The sequence below is a fragment of the Protopterus annectens genome, chromosome 2.part2, assembly GCF_019279795.1.
Source record: "Protopterus annectens isolate FY-2018-M chromosome 2.part2, PAN1.0, whole genome shotgun sequence".
NCBI lineage: Eukaryota > Metazoa > Chordata > Ceratodontiformes > Protopteridae > Protopterus > Protopterus annectens.
This window is the reverse complement of record NC_056730.1, coordinates 358,407,861-358,424,395: the sequence shown is the minus strand read 5'-3', so window position 1 is coordinate 358,424,395 and position 16,535 is coordinate 358,407,861.

Sequence of the window (16,535 nt, the reverse complement as noted above, 5' to 3'; positions counted from 1 at the left end):
CAATGGGAGAATGACAAGTACACACACAGTAAAGCACACTTTCCCTTAAGAGCATACAGAGATCACAGTCAGTCTGGGGCTGGTTTCTCCCTCTCTCTCAAAATCACCAATAAGACTTCTCACTGGCACAGCTATAGGGTTAAGATCTCAGCTGAGCAGTCAAGCCAAAATCTCCAGCACCCTCTCTGTCCAACCAGTGCTTTGTGTCCCTGCCCAAGTAGTGACACACACACACACACACACTTTGAAATATGATTTATATACAAACACACATACACACAACTGGGAAAGGCTGGCACAGGTACTAGATATGCCATCTTCTACCCAGATTAAAAGGTAGTTATCATTGCCATCAACCAGCTCTTTATCAGCTACTATAAGCCCCTTACAAAGGGTGACCATTTCTACTGTGTAATGTTACTATTATCCAAATGGCAAGTGTGACCAAGAGTAAGGCTATTTAGGAGTGGCCTATACTGTGTCACAAAATACATATGCAAATACCCTAAGAGCTTAATTATCTCTAAACAAACTAGCCGCAATTAAAAGTTTTAAATATATTTAATAATAAATAATAAAAGAGCAAGACAATACTCAATAACTCAACACAGTAACTAGAGTGTTCAGAATCACAGGAACTATTTTAAAACAACATTGCAGGACAGTCGCAAATAAATATAGAAAACATCTAAGCTAATATTTACTATATTCCTATTTATCTCTAAAACGGATACTATGCCTAAATCTTACTTACAGAGCAATACGCAAGCAGCAGTGCTGAGTGAATATTTCTAGGTCTAAGACAAGATACAAAATTCCCCCTCTCCTTCTTTAAGAGAGTTCTTAAATTAATATCACATATTACTGCTGGGTTAGTCTGGATGACATCACTCTTTGTCACCTGCTTTCAGTTCCCAGGCTAACAGAAACTAACAAAATTTAACATTTCTCTGTGAAAAATACATATCTCTCAGATGTTTGCCTAGAACTGGAAGTCACAAAACAATGAAACACATTTACATTTGAAACCTAGTAATTATTTTTGTTTCCAGACAATAGGAAAACCTCTAGCTCTAGACATTGTGTCTGCTTGCTGCACTAAAACTGAGATAACACAATCCTAAAACAATTCACTTATTTTCTTGAAGCCCTGCAAGTTAACTCTGTATGTTCCAACTTCTACCATTAAAACATACATTTGCACAGGTATACAGTTTATAGACATGTCTGTTCTTTTCCAGTAGGATACACTGTGGTCCCATTCTTGAAGCTCAGTGCATAACCTATGGTTCTCTTATAGTTGTAGGACAAGCATATGAATAATATTAATATTCACAAATAACATATGATTATTTACAAAATTCCAGCTAGCTGGGCTGGCAGTGTCACATTTCTATATAAATCATTAATATTTTCAAGTGACATATAATTATTTACAAAATTCCAGATGGCTGGACTGGCAGTATTTCCCTGGTGTCACACCTTTCATATATTCTACCCACTGCACATGAAAGAGCTAAAGGTGGAGGTGTATCTCTCTACATAAAAGATAAACACACCTCAAGGCTGGTCAAACAATATTGCATGCTTAAGCTACTCTATGTTCAGCTAACCATGGGAAAAATCCATTACCGTACTGTTTCTGTATACAGGCCCTCCACTATGTACCAGGAAACCCATACATCATACCTGAAATTACTAGAACCACTCACCATCTAGCCTAATACCATACTCATGATTGATTTTAACTACCCCTCCATTAATTGGGAGGCATACACGACCACTAACATGCAGGCCGTATGATTTCTTGACTTTGTAAATTCAAATGCCTTGAAGCAGCTGGCTTGCATTCCCACTACGGGAACAAATATACTAGATCTGGTACTCACAAATATGGGAGAGTTCTGCACTCGTGCTATGTCCTCACTAATAAGATCAGATCCAAATGTGGTCTCCTTTGAAATAAACGTAAAACTAGTCCCCCCAGCTAACTCAAAAATATTTTAAGAACTTCTCTAAGGTAAATTATCCCCTAATAAGAGATGGCACAGCTAGTTTCCAAGATACCCGAAATCCAGAAAACACAGAAAGCTATGCAGAGGCATGAACAAAAGCCCTGTATAACTATATAAACAACTGCATAAAAATGACAGTACCAGACTGAAATAACCCCCAGGTGAACCCACAAAAACAAGGCATGCTGGTAGACTTCTAGTATTTGCAGGTTGTACAACAAAAGAAAGAAAATCCTGTCAAGAACTGAGAGGAAATGTACACAACAGAGAATTAAGCTCCTCATTAGTCTGAACAAGTGAACCAGGGTATTAGTCAAGTCTCTGAAAGCAGACTTTGAGGTAAAATAGCCTCCAAAGTTAAGAATATCCATAAGACATTTTTCAGTTATGTCTGCAATCTTAAGGGCGACACCCAGCAATGTGCAAAATCAGTTGTAGATGGCATCACATATACTCAGCTGGAAGACATAGCAAATCTGCTGGCTGACAAATTCAGCTCAAATTTCACCTCCCCATGACCCCCAGTTCTCCCCAAAAAATACCCTCTACCACTCCACTGCCAATTATCACCAAAGAACAGGTTGCTGCAGCACTGTCTAAAGTTAAAAATACAGCTTCAGTGGGACCTGACAATATACCAAGTTGCCTCCTAACAGCTTAAATCAGGAATTATCAGGCCCATTAGGATCTATTTAACAGCAGCCTCTGGAATGGCTTGGTTCCAGTAGAGTGGAGCACAACAACAGCCATACCACTGCATAAAGGGAGACCATGTATTGCCCCAGGAAATAGCAAACCCATAGGTTTGACTAGTCTTATACATAAGGACATAGAAAAATAATCATAGACCTGATAAATAATGATACAGGAGACCTCCAAACACTGGATGCAACTCAATTTGGCTTTGTCAAGGGCAGCTCGTGCCTACTGAATTTGGTGGCTTTCTTTGAGAAAGTCACTACAGCCATGGATGAGGGTAAAACAGTACACAACACCTATCTCAACCTTGTCAAGGCATTTGACACAATTCCTCATTCAGGTGTTATAAATAAACTCACAAAACTGGGCATAAATCCCTATGTCACCGAAGAATAACAAATTGGCTCATGGAGAGGACACGTGATTAAAGTGGGTGACTCTAGATCCAGCAAGAGGCTAGTTACTAGGGTCTATATCAGAACATTGAAATATTAAAACTTCGAATGTTCTGATATCGAACACTATTCAGCGAACGCTATGAATAGCGAAGCTGCAGAACAGCAAATTCTTTCCTCGGGAAAGAATTTGGTTGGCCGTTTCTGTGGCTTCACTATTCTTAGCGCTGTGGTGGAAAGTTACGGGTTGGTTTCAGGTAAGTGTGCGATTGTTTGTACATTAGGGTTAGGGGCGGTTTAAGTGAGTTAGGGTTAGTGCACAGGTTAGGTGAGTCTGCGATAGTGACGGACCTTAGGGTTAGGGTTTGGGTTAAGGTAAGTGGGTAGATAGTAGTGTATGTTTAGTTTAGTGTAGCATTAAATGTAGGAATTTAAGTGTATGTGTGTGGTTGATGTTTGTTTGATGTGCTTGTGTTGTGTGTCTGTGTTTCGGAGCAGCAATTTTTTTCCATGGGAATAAATTCGCTATTATGAATGTTCGATATTTTCATGTTTAGATGTTTTGGGGCCGATGAAATAGTGTTCACTATTTTCATCTTTCGATAACATGATATAAATGCAGTTACTAGAGGTATGCCACAGGCCTCAGTACTGAGATCACTCCTATTTGGAATATACTTCTCTGAAGTCAAGGCAACTGTGGAAATCCTCTGGATGACAAAGTTTTCTGACGACTGTAAGCTGGGGGCAATCACAGAATTCCAAATGATACAGATATCCTTCAGAAAGGTGTATATCAGACAAATGATTGATGCCAGAACCATGGCCTAAAACTAAATGTAAAAAAATGCGTTATCATACTGTATGGGAAGTCAGATACCCCTGCAAATTATAAAATCAATAGCACGACCCATAGAGTGGACTCATTGGTGAGAACTCTAGGTATGCAGATTGATAGTAGCTTGAACTTTGGCTGCTATGTGTCCACAATGGTGAGGAAATACTCTTCTGTGGCACAACTTATAAGTCAAGGTATGGCATCCAGACCCAAGGAAATTACAGTCCTGCTGTACTCAGCCCTCATTAGACCAATAGTTAAGTAGAATCTGCCATTTGGCATGTACTTGACTAGGCACTTACAGCAGATGGAGTGACCTCAGAGGTTCCTTGCAAAGAAATTACAGGGTGTAAACAACATGAACTATGTGGATAGACTAAAACCCTGTCCCTTTACTCTGTCTCCTTCTGACTATCAAGGGGTTTTGCATGCCTGACCTGCAAGGTACACACAAATCCAGCCCTTATGGAGCTGCTACACATCCACAAGTCAAACAGCACAAGGGTCACCTTATCTGGGGATCTAAACTTAGTCAGTGACTCAAACTAAATATGCTTGAGTAACATATATGTGTCTCACAGATTACCCCTTCTTTGGAACAGGCTTACAATTCACATTAAGCAGAGCCCTTCCCTGGCCCTCTTCAAATACAGTTTGGTTCAATAGATGGAGATTTGCAAATTCATACCTGGGTTACTGCCTAGTTCCCTCATAGACAGGGGCAGTCTGTAAGATACTCAATGCACAGGCACAAGTCCATACCATCCGCTTGCCCCTAGGGGCCATACATTGGGCAGAATCAGCTTATATTGGCTAGGCTTGTAAGGACCCTTAAGCCGTTAGCCTAGTAATCTCCTCTGAACTCATGAACCTATAAGGGATTGCAGGATATGCATACTTGTATAGCAAAGGATGCTTGACTCATGTCTTTACATCTCTGAGTTAAAAAACATCTACTTATAAGCCACTCAGGACAATAAATACAGAAGGAAGAAACAGTTTAGAAAAAATAATACTTATGTGTCCCTTATGTATCAATATATATATATATATATATATATATATATATATATATATATATATATATACATATATATATATATATATATATATAAGAGAGAGAGAGGTTTATTTATCTAGAAAGATAGATCAATAGATTCAGTAGATAAATGATAGATGTTTAGATTGTTATCTACATGACAGCAAAAGAAGAGAAAAAGTTCATGCATATTGTTAGTCTTTTAGATAATATAACACACGATATATGTGTGAATATCACTGTGAAAGATATTGTTCTGTGGATTAGTTAATATGGATGTACTTAATTTTCTTATGAAAGTTGAAATGTTTTCCTTATATTATTTGCCTCAGTTGTAGCTTCTTTAATTCATTTCATTTTAATTAATTTAAATTTATTTTGAAACCAGATAGCTAGAAGAATTTGGTTGCTAAGTAACACAATATTATTAGCAACCTTTACGTAAATGCTGGTTGTAAAAGCATGTGACTTAAAGTGCTTAAGTATGAATTTTGATATATCTTGAACATGTCTGACTGGCAGTACAATGAGTGTGTGGCCAATAAATATATTTGGCTTAGTTACATGTAGTTGATAATTAAACAGTAATTAACCAAACAATATGGATTCTGCAATATTTATGCATGAATGGCTGCAGTTATACCACAGAAGTACAGTCATATGGCTCTGTCTAAAGCAATTCCATTGAATTTGTCTTTCACCAGCATTTTATTATTTTTTTGTGTGCCATATTTGGTAATTGTTATGAATCTATACACCTTTCAAAAATAGTGCATTAATGTCAAGTAAAAATAGATGTCTGTTTAAATCTATTTTTCATATTTATAACACTTAATGAATCCATTTAGTTTAAGAGACCTTGGCTGAATCTGAATGTTCTTTGAAAGATTTCAGAACCACTTAAGATTCTGTCATTGTCAGCCAACAAAAAGCCCATTGGGGCGATTCAATAAAGCCTACATGGCCACTTTCTAGCATATGCTCATCGTTGTGCGATGTCCACATGGACTAAATCTTTTAGATTCAGTACGTGCCTTGTACAAACAAGGTAAACACCACGGCATGCTAAGTAGCTGAATTACATGTTACTTAATGAATCTAACATGGTGGAGCTGTTCAAAAAGCTATAAAGCAACTATGTAGACTCTGTGCTGGCTTTCCCCATGAATTTGAAAATTTTTGGAATACAGCCACGGAAAGGAGTCTACATGGACAGAATAAAAAGTAAAAGGTGTGAGATTTGTACAGAACTGACCTTAAGATGTAACAGCATTAGATACAGGCTGGATTCAAAAAAAGGAGAGCAACAATAGCAACACAATCCTTTTTTGTGCCATGACAGAAATACAGCTTTGCTCTACCCCCCTCCCCAAATGAACAGTGCACTTGTACATAATGCAGACAGGTAGAAGTGAAAACCTGTGTGCTAACCAAAGTAAATATAAAAACATTAAACAGACTATTCATAGTTACATGTCAGCATATGCAATATGTAGCTGATAAAATGCAGGTATATCATGTAAGTACTCCAATATGCAGATACATCGCAAAGTAATATCCTCAGTTCTGTGTTCAACACATAAACAAATTGGCCCCTTTTCAGTGTTCCTAACTATATGGTAGCCATCTGGTGTAGACTCAGGGCTGTCAGCATGATGGAGATGTAAATGAACTCTGAACTCATTAGAATTGCTGAATCTGAAAAAAATGGATCAGTGTAGGCATGTAAACATTGTGCAGGCAATGCCTCAGTGTTTGAGTTTAATGGATGGCATCTGTGAATGCTTCCATCAGGTGGGTGTGTCAGGTTAGACTTACAAAGTATTACATGTACATCTGTCAAGCTTGGAAATGCAAGTAAGCAGCACACAGTTCACAGGTTCTGTTTCATTAACATCCAGCCTCCTCTCCATTTATTGGCAAATTGTGTTTTCTGTATCATTTGTTATTATTTTATTATTTTTTGCTCATTGTTTGCGAGATGAGTCACTTAGCTCAAGCACGGGAAATAGAGGAATGAATGGAAATTTTGCTATGCTTATCTTGTTTGTGTGGCATTGAGTGATGGGCAAAAGGGAAACCTTAAGAATGACTAGCAGATAAGGGAATGTCATGTAACCATTCCAGTATCAGCATTGCTAAAATCTGACAGTTAGTATTGAGTCTGTGGAATACATCTGCTACTTAACTATCTGGTAACAGATGTTAAAACATTTAATGCAGTGATAAGTTCCTTTTGGGGAGCAGATGGTACTGGTTTGGAATACAGCTGTATCTAACACTTTTAAGTACTTTTGTTTTACCATTGGTGTGAGTTGGTGTGTAATGGTGCTGCATTAAAGAAAAGAAATGTGGAAGATAGGTCAGTGGTGAAATGGGGAGCGAGCAGGGGAAAGAACAAATGGAAAGCAATACAGGAATGTGCAGGATGGAGGTAGGAAAGAACCACAGCTATCAATTTATTCAAGAGTAAAAATTGATAATACAGTATATGTAGAATATTAGCTGAATTTGGACTGTCACCTCCAGAGGGAGGGTTGACAACAACACAATCATATTGTATATGTAGTTGGACTGAATGAAGTGTGTCAAGAAGACATGTTTGCAAAATGGAGAGCTATGTATGTGACATTTTTTTTTGTGGGACAGGTGACCATTTTTTTTCCTTTGGAGAGAGAGGAATGTTCGGGAAAGGATGTAGTTATGCCTGAGTCTAGTAAGTTGGGTAGGTGAGGAAGCAATTGCAGACAGACAAGATAAACAAAACAAGAGACAGGGATAGTGATGGACACAAGAGGTTAGACACCATGGATGGGGGGAGGGTGGGTTCATCCAGGACCCATGGTCATCAAGCTGGGCAACAATGAGAATCAAGTCCTCACCCACTGGACTGTCATCACTGTCACCTCACTCTTCCAGCAGCTGGAGTGCTCAACATCTCCTTCTCCTTCTCTGGGTCCTATGTAAAATGAGAGACAGCTGCCCCTCCATCTGGGGTAAGCATGCACTAACAGTGTGATGCACATTCATACACACCATCCCTGGCAGTTCAGGATGGGTGATAAACTCACCACCTCTGCCACTGCTCATGGAGGGAACCACTGGACTATCCTCCAGGGCAGAACTACCTGAGGAGGAGGAGGTAGTGCAGGAACAGCAGATGGGGTGCTGTTAGATTTGCTCCCAGACATGCTGGGCAATGGTGCTGGAGCCAGTGGAGTGGAGGCATTCAGATCCTGTGGAGCAGGCCTAACCCACTGTGCTGTGGAGCATTTCTTGATGTGGTATGCATGGATCACATGGACACATTTTGACAACACATAAAAAAAATAGAGAGATAAGGGTCGGGGTATGAGGAAAAAAAGAGATAAGATTAGTTCCTTCATAGGTAACATACAATGCATTAATACAATTATTTGACTCTTTTATCTTAACCTTTGTTCTTAAGACTACCACACCCTAACAGATAACTATTACTTTTAAGACTACCATCTCTTACTAGATGCACACTTTACTACAGATTGCAGCAAGTTCTCCTTCACATGTGCATATATTGCACATATGTGTGTTCCAGTTATACAGATTACAGTTGACAGCAGGGCATGTGTGCCACTGGTACAGCACTTTTACTTTAAACCTTTAATTTACACATAATTTAAAAATTAACATTATTGTATAGTTGGGGAATGTGGTATTTGAACCCACCACCACTGACTACTACTGACTAATGCATGTGTACTTACTTTTGCAGTTGAGATATGCATGCTCAATTGGATACAACTGTATAAAATACCAAACAAGCTACCTTTAACTTTTAATGCTACAATAACACTGCTCTTCTGCTGCATACATATCAAATGCCTCCCTTAATGCAAGCAATGCAATTCCAAGGTCATTTGATGTACAGGCAGTTGTGTAAGTGTGTTATTCAAATGTGAAAGTCAAGCCAGTCCAGATATCAGAAATAAACTTACAGGACCATAGTACACAGTATATCCGCATTCATACAGTTGATATTAAATGGACAATACATAGATAAATAAATAACAAATGACTGACAGAATATTAGTGCCTCAGCCCTCATACATTTAATTAATATCAGCTACATTATGTCACGTGTTACAAGTGAGCATGACTATAATGGGAAGGGCAACAACATGTATGGAATGTACTATATTTGAATCCAGGACCATATGTATGATAGTTCTATGCTTACAGTTGTTGCCACAAAAAGATTGAGAATAAACTTGTCTGAGTTGCAGTTCATTGCTAAAAACTGCAATATCACAATAGTAAAACAAAGGTTGCACACCATGTACTAGAAGTCAGGACCATCTGGAATCCAGCCCTATCCTTATACCTGCTGCCACAGGACCATTTGGATGGCATTCCCTAATTTACTATAATAATTTTTAAGGTCTTGATGTTAACAGTAGTCCAGCACCACTTACTGGGTTTAAACAATGCCCAATAGCATTGATTGAATGTATCCAGTTTCTATTTTTGGCTGTCTGGGTTCTGTCTACTACCTGGGTGGTCCAGTCATCCAGTTTTCTCACTCTGTTTCCTGTTTGCACTAAGCGCCACATCAGGCAAACACTGGCAAAACAAAAAAAAATTGAAAGAAAAGAAACAAAATAAAAAAGGGAGAAATTGTTGAAATTAGGAAAAGCAATCTGTGATATACACAGTAGAAAATGTAAGTACACATGAGTTATGTCTACATAGGTCTGGATTTCAACTGTCACTCCAATGCGCCTTCAGAAAACAAGATGGGTGTCTTATCCCCTTTGCCACACAAACAGCTTTGCAGCAAAGAACTGAAGTTGTGTATTCACACAACCCACTGCAACAGAATGTACAAAGATATCAAGCCATAAACTGTCATTTGCGCATTTATTATATTTGCACATAGTGCAATTAGTGATCACATAACCTGTTATGATTATTGCTTGCAAAAATACAGTTCGATCTTACCTTTCTGTGTTTGTTGGCCATTCATCAGTTATCTTTCAAAGACTCTGAGACATGCAGTGTGTAAGCGATTCTACATCATTGGCTTTAAAATGTGTGAGGATATTAACTGGCAATATATGATATGCAGTTGCCAACAGTTGAAGGGCAAGTTGGATGGCACAAACAAGCATAGACTGCTCTTTTTTGCAAGGGGGTAAAGGTGAGTTATTGTTATGGTTCATACAAGGGTAAACTGTTCTTCTGAGGGGAAAACAAAGCTGACTTACTCTTATGGCACAAAGAAGCATAGACTGTTCTGTTGGGGCAAGCAAAGGTGAGTTATTGTTATGGCACAAACAACAGTAGAATGTTGTTTTTGGGGGAGCAAAGGTGAGTTACTGCTATGACACAAACACAAATATGTTGCTCTTGTTACTCTCCTTGTTTTGCATCCTGCCTGCTGTTTTATCTTGTGAGGGATGTGAAGTCAAAAAAAGCAATGTATATCATTACTTTCGAACTTCTCTCTTTAATGAATTTCCAGTACAAATGTATGACGCTAAACTGAGGGTATGCAGTGATCATCGGTACTTTTGAGAGGTATGACTGTGTGATGCCTTGATGCCTGAAGCGTACTACTTACTAATGGACACATATAGGTTCATAGGTTCATAGGTGTTTACTAGGCTAATAACCACAAGAGCCTTTTAAAGCCTAGCCATGCATCCCAAATCTCTGACAAGTTCTGATACCCTTGAAAAGTGTAAGCAAGGGCTTGGGAGATGAAACATTTACAAGCTAGGGCTTGGAAGAGGAACCATTTACAGGTTGCATGTGTCCTTTAGAGACAAAGGTGCCAAACCAGGGATGAATTTCCTGTTCCTCATCCAATAATTCAGGTTGCACTTGAATTGTGTTAGACAGGAACTCTGCTTCACATGGATGGGGAGCCTGTTCCAGAGAAGGGGTAATCTCTGGGATACATACCTGTCTCTCCAACAGGTCCTACTTACATCACAGGCAAGGTTTAATTCTTTAAAACTAGTAATTCTGGTGCTGTTTGTTTTGCGGATATGCAGGAGGTCCATCAGAGTCGGGTCTGACAATGCCCTGTATGTCAGGCATAGATTTCCCATCAAATGCCTGTAGGAAACATAATACAGGGATAGAGCCTTGAGCAGTCTGCATAGGACATTTTACTTAAGCTCCATATTCCTTTAGTGAGGAACCTCTGTAGATGTTCCAATTGTTGGATATGCCTGGTTAGGTACATACCAAAGGGGCATTGTACTCAATGATAGGTTTGATGAATGCCAAATACAGTGGAACAATGACTTCCTTGGACTTAGATGCCATACCTTTGGTTAAGTTGCACAACACAGAATACTTTCCTCACTACTGTAGATGCATGATGGTCAAAGGCTAGATTACTAGCTATGTGTGTTCCCAAGTCCCTGACCACTGGATCATCTCTAAGGGGTATATTGTCAATATGATAGTTACCAGGGATGGATGACTTCCCAAATTATACTATTATGCATTTCTTGGCATTTAGTTTTAGTCCATGGCTCTGATATCAGTTGTTTGTCTGTGTCAGCCCTTCCTGGAGAACATTTGTGCCAGTGTGGGATTGAATGACAGCTCCTAATTTGCAGTCATCTCCAGATTTAGTCAGCCAGAGACCACTGACATTGGTCTTGAATTCAGAGATGTAAATGCCAAAAAGGAGCAGTCCAAGGACTGGTCCCTCAGGGACTCCACTTGTGACTGGCCTTTTTGTAAAAGTGGATTCCCCAATTCTAACTTCCTGGGTCCTGTCTGTGAGCCATTTGTTTATCAACCGGGTGACATACGAGTTTGTACCTAACCTCTTGAGTTTGTCAACAATGTCCGAATAGGGTATTGTGTCCCATGCCTTGGTGATGTCAAGGTAGGCAGTGTGAACTATTTTGCCCTCATCCATTGTTTTGGTGACCTTCTCAAAGAAGTCCACCAGGTTGAGTAGGCATGATCTGCCCTTTACAAAACCAAACTGGGTTGGGTCCAGTGTCTGGAGGTTTACTATATCACCATTGATCAGTCTATGATAATTCTTTCCATGGCTTTACATACAAGACTAGTGAGGCTTATGGGTCTGTAGTTTTCAAGGCCTGTAGATGGCCCACCTTTGTGCAGAGGGATGTCTGTTCCTATTCTTCATTCATTAGGAATGAAGCCTATTTGGAGGCTATAGTTAAATAGCAATTCCAGAGGCCCTGATAGGTGATGTTTTATGATATTTAGAAGCCATCCTGGGATATTTTCTGGGCCTATTGATGCAGTGCTCTTGGCCTTAGAGAGAACATTATAGACCTGTTCTCTAGTGTTGGCAGGGGGAGTTATATTTGATGGTATTTCCTGAAGGAAGGTTGAGGGGGAGAGAGGGGTATAAAACAAATAAGTCTCTGTTGTTACATGTTAAGGTGACATCTGTACAAATCTCCCACCTTTTACTTGCTTACTGTACCAAGTGATGAAATACAAGGATATGCCATAACATTATTAAACAATACACTTCAGGTTCAGGACTTACCTTATAAAAGCAGCAGTTGCCACCATGTCAGTTCAGGGCTGACTGTGTCTGATACAAGCAGTACACAACCAGTACAGGTAAAGGCTGTGTTTTCTGAGTTGCCTGGCATCAATGTTAGTATATGTATGTGGGCAGGAGGAAGGTTTTAGGCTCCTAGGTGGTGAGTCAGTGTGCTATGCATTGTATCTTAGACAATGCATGGGCATACTAAGCATGTCTATGTATGCCTGCACCCACAGCAGCTGGTGGCTACCCCTCTGACTCCTCATCTGCCTGTGGTTATTGTGATTTTGGCATTGGTGGTAGGATGTCTGCCCTTTCCCTTGCTGATCCTGCTGCAGTTGTTTCCTCAGGATCACATTGTGTAGCATAGCACGTACTGTGAAGATTTCAGTACATGTCTGTGGCTTGCACATCAGGGCTCCCCAATGTATCTAGGCAATGGAACCATGGCTTCACTAGCCCAATCATACACTCTATACACTCTATGACATTTCTGAATTGAACGTGTGCCTCATTATGGCATTTTATAGTGGGTGTGTGTGCATTTCTGATGGGTGTCATCAGCTACAGTTCCGGTGCATAGCCTGCAACCCCCAATAAATGACCCTGTGGGATATACCCCATAGCAAACATCTGGTACAGTTGGGAGGTGTGCCAGATATGTGATTCATGATAACTACCAGTGTTGCCCTCACACATGTTCAAGATGATTCCCTTGGCATTACACATGACTTGACAGTTGATAGTGTGGTAGCCCTTTCTGTTAATGTACAGCCTACCCTGTGTCCCAGGTGGTGCCTTCATTTCTACATGAGTACAATCTATGGTACCCAGTACTTCAGGATAGTGCACTACCTGGTTGAACTGCTGTATATTTCTGGCCCTCTCCACAGACCTACTGGGGAAAATATATCTGCTCACTGGCATGTTGGAGCATAGGATCCAGGAATTGGTGGAGAATTCAAGATGCTGATGCCTGTGACCCCCCCCCCCCCAGTATGTCCACTGTTGGTATCTGAAAGGTACTGTAGCTAAGATTCTAAAAGCTATACATACCTTAGTTTCCAATGGAATGGGCTGTCTCAGTTGGAAATGGCTCTGACTTGAGGGTGGCAGAGGATGCAGAGTTCCTGTAGTGTGTCCCTATCTACCCTATCTGCCCTATAATACTTTACAATTTCCACATCATGTAGAACTGTGATAAGTTAAACATGACCTGAAAACTCTTTTCCTTCTCAGCCTAGGCCTATTGGCGGCAGCAGAAGCATTGGCTTCAGCCTTTAGCACATACAAATAGATTAAAGCAGCAGCAGCCCCCAACATTCGATCTGTGTAGACTTTCTGTGTCTATACTCCAAAGGTTTTGAAATTCGCAGGAAAAAACACCATGGAGTCTACATGGCTGTTTTATAGTTTGTTGAATAGCTCCACCAGATTGGTTGATTAGTGTGCAATTCAGTTGCTTATACTGTAATTAGCATCTATGAAACACACACAAAGACAGATGCAATCAATTAATAATCTACACAATTATAAAAAGGCAAACATGAAGCTAGCTAAACTGATGGTGAGGAGAGCTGTATATGTTTGAAAGACTGCAAAAATCCTTTTTTCATCAGGATGTATCTGCACAGAGGAATACTGAACTTTAGCAGGTGTGCTCCCATTTTGTCACCTATATACTACATATGCTGGAATGTATTTAAGAATGATGTGAAGCAAAGGCTTTTACACTTTTATCTGTATGCATTAGTTAGAAATGTAATGATGGCATGGGCTTGTTTGTCAAGCCATTTCAGAGGTACACATGACTGACAATACATGGAAATTGAATGCTGTGTGATAAATATGTACACATGTTTCAGGGACAGGTCCTTTGATAGCACTTTTAGCATTTCAAAGATGTTTATTAGCAAAATGGGTCATTTGCCTGTTTTTTGGTGGGGGGGGGGCAAAGGTGAGTTACTGTTATGGCACAAACAAATATGGGTCTATATCACAAAATCAAGTTTCCAAAATGTTGAACACCATAACTTTGAACTTGGAAGATCGAATTCAGATAACAATGAAACTTCAAAACAGTGAATTTTTTACCCAGGAAAAAAATTGCTGTTCCGAAAAACACACACATAACACAATCACACCAAACACCTTCAAAACCTACTCTAAACCTAACATACACCACTATCTATGCACTATCCTTAACCCAGCCCTAACCCTAAAGTCTGTCACTACCGCACACTTACCTGACCCGCGCCCTAACCCTAAAGTCTGTCACTATTGCACACTTACCTGACCCGTGCCCTAACCCTAAAGTCCACCACTACCCATTCATATACTTACCTTGACCTGGTCCGAAAATGCAGAATCCACAGAAACGGCCAATCAAATTCTTTCCCTGGGAAAGAATTTGGGTTTACGCGGCTTCGACATTCTCACCTTTCGAACTACCAAGTTCAGCATTCCAGTATTCGGCATTCTTAACGTTCGATTTCGAGATGGGAACCCACAAAAATGTACTGTTCTTTTTTTTTTGGGGGGGGGGGGTAAAGGTGAGTTACTGTTATGGCCCAAACAATGATATGTTGCTCTTTTACTCTCCTTGTTTTGCATCCTGCCTGTTGTTGGTATTTCATATCTCTAGACTGTTTTATGTTTCTCCAGTAGGTAATGCTGACTGACTACATTTTTATTTTATCTGTAAACAGTTATTTTGTAGTTATGTGATACTTCTACAAATACATCACTCAGGTGTGTCCATCCATGGAGAACCCCTTCAGTGATGCCAAAAATCAAGTTATCATAGATAAGTTTTGGTAACATGGTGCTTTTTTCCTGAAAAGGAGATGGAGAGAAATGCCATGGAGTTTGCAAACATGGCAGCAGATTGTCCAGGATGTGAATGCTGTGGGTGGTCACCGTAGAAGATATGAACAGATGCACCACAGGACCACTAATATGATCACATCCGCAAGGAGGCAAGCAGTTGCCCATGACCAAATGGTTACCAGGGCAGGGCCTGCTAAGGAACCACCACTTACCCTCGGTGAAGAGTTCCTGGCAAATATCCAAGATACACACAGCTCATAGGACAGTGCAGTACAGCATGTTCTGGATGTGGGTGCACTACCTTCTGAGACAGTAAGCATGTCCCAGGAGGAGCTTCTGGATAGGCTTTGTTATCTGAGCAGTTGAATACTGTTGTGTAGTATAACAATTGAAATGAATGTTAATTCTGGTACACATGTCTTTTCTTGTGGAGGGGGATTGAAGATTGCTTCTGTTATAAGCTTAGGTTGGAATTGTCAGATACATTCTTGTTGAAAGTAGAGTTAATGCACATCTAAAGGGGTACATGTATTATCCCCTGTGTTACTGTTAATTGTGATGTTGTTGCCCTTGCCTCTTGCTTGATTTCTTCTAGGACTGTCTGGACTATAGTGCAGTATGTCTCCTGCAGTTGTTAACCCAAATATTTTTATGTCAGTACTACAGATCAATTTAAAGAAATATTGTAGTGTGTGATTTTTGATCTTGTTGTGTTATTGCTGTACTGTCTGTAATAGTGGCAGCAGTGTTAGTTTATTAGCATATATTGCACTATAGTAGTGCAGGTATTAATGTATTCCTATGTTTCTTCCTTTTTATCACAGGTGATCACAACAGTGGTAGTGTGAGCCCTGTGCCACCTGATGTCAGTGTATCAGCAGACTCTGATGATGATGGTGACCAAACTGAAGCACAGTTGTGGGATGCAGAGGTTGAATCTGACACATAGGTTGACATACAGCCATCCCCTGTATTTCCATCATTCACAACCAATAGGCCTACACGTACCCAGTCCACTGAGCACACAGATATTGGATAGATGGAGGGCAAGGACCTTAATCAGGGAAGTGTGGCTACTGTGGCCTCAGTGTCTGTTGATTCTGGCCATAACCAACGTGTGGGCAAGGTGCCACACAGGAGGATTGCTAGGGATGCTCAGAGGGGGGCCTGCTATCCCTCCTCCACCTGG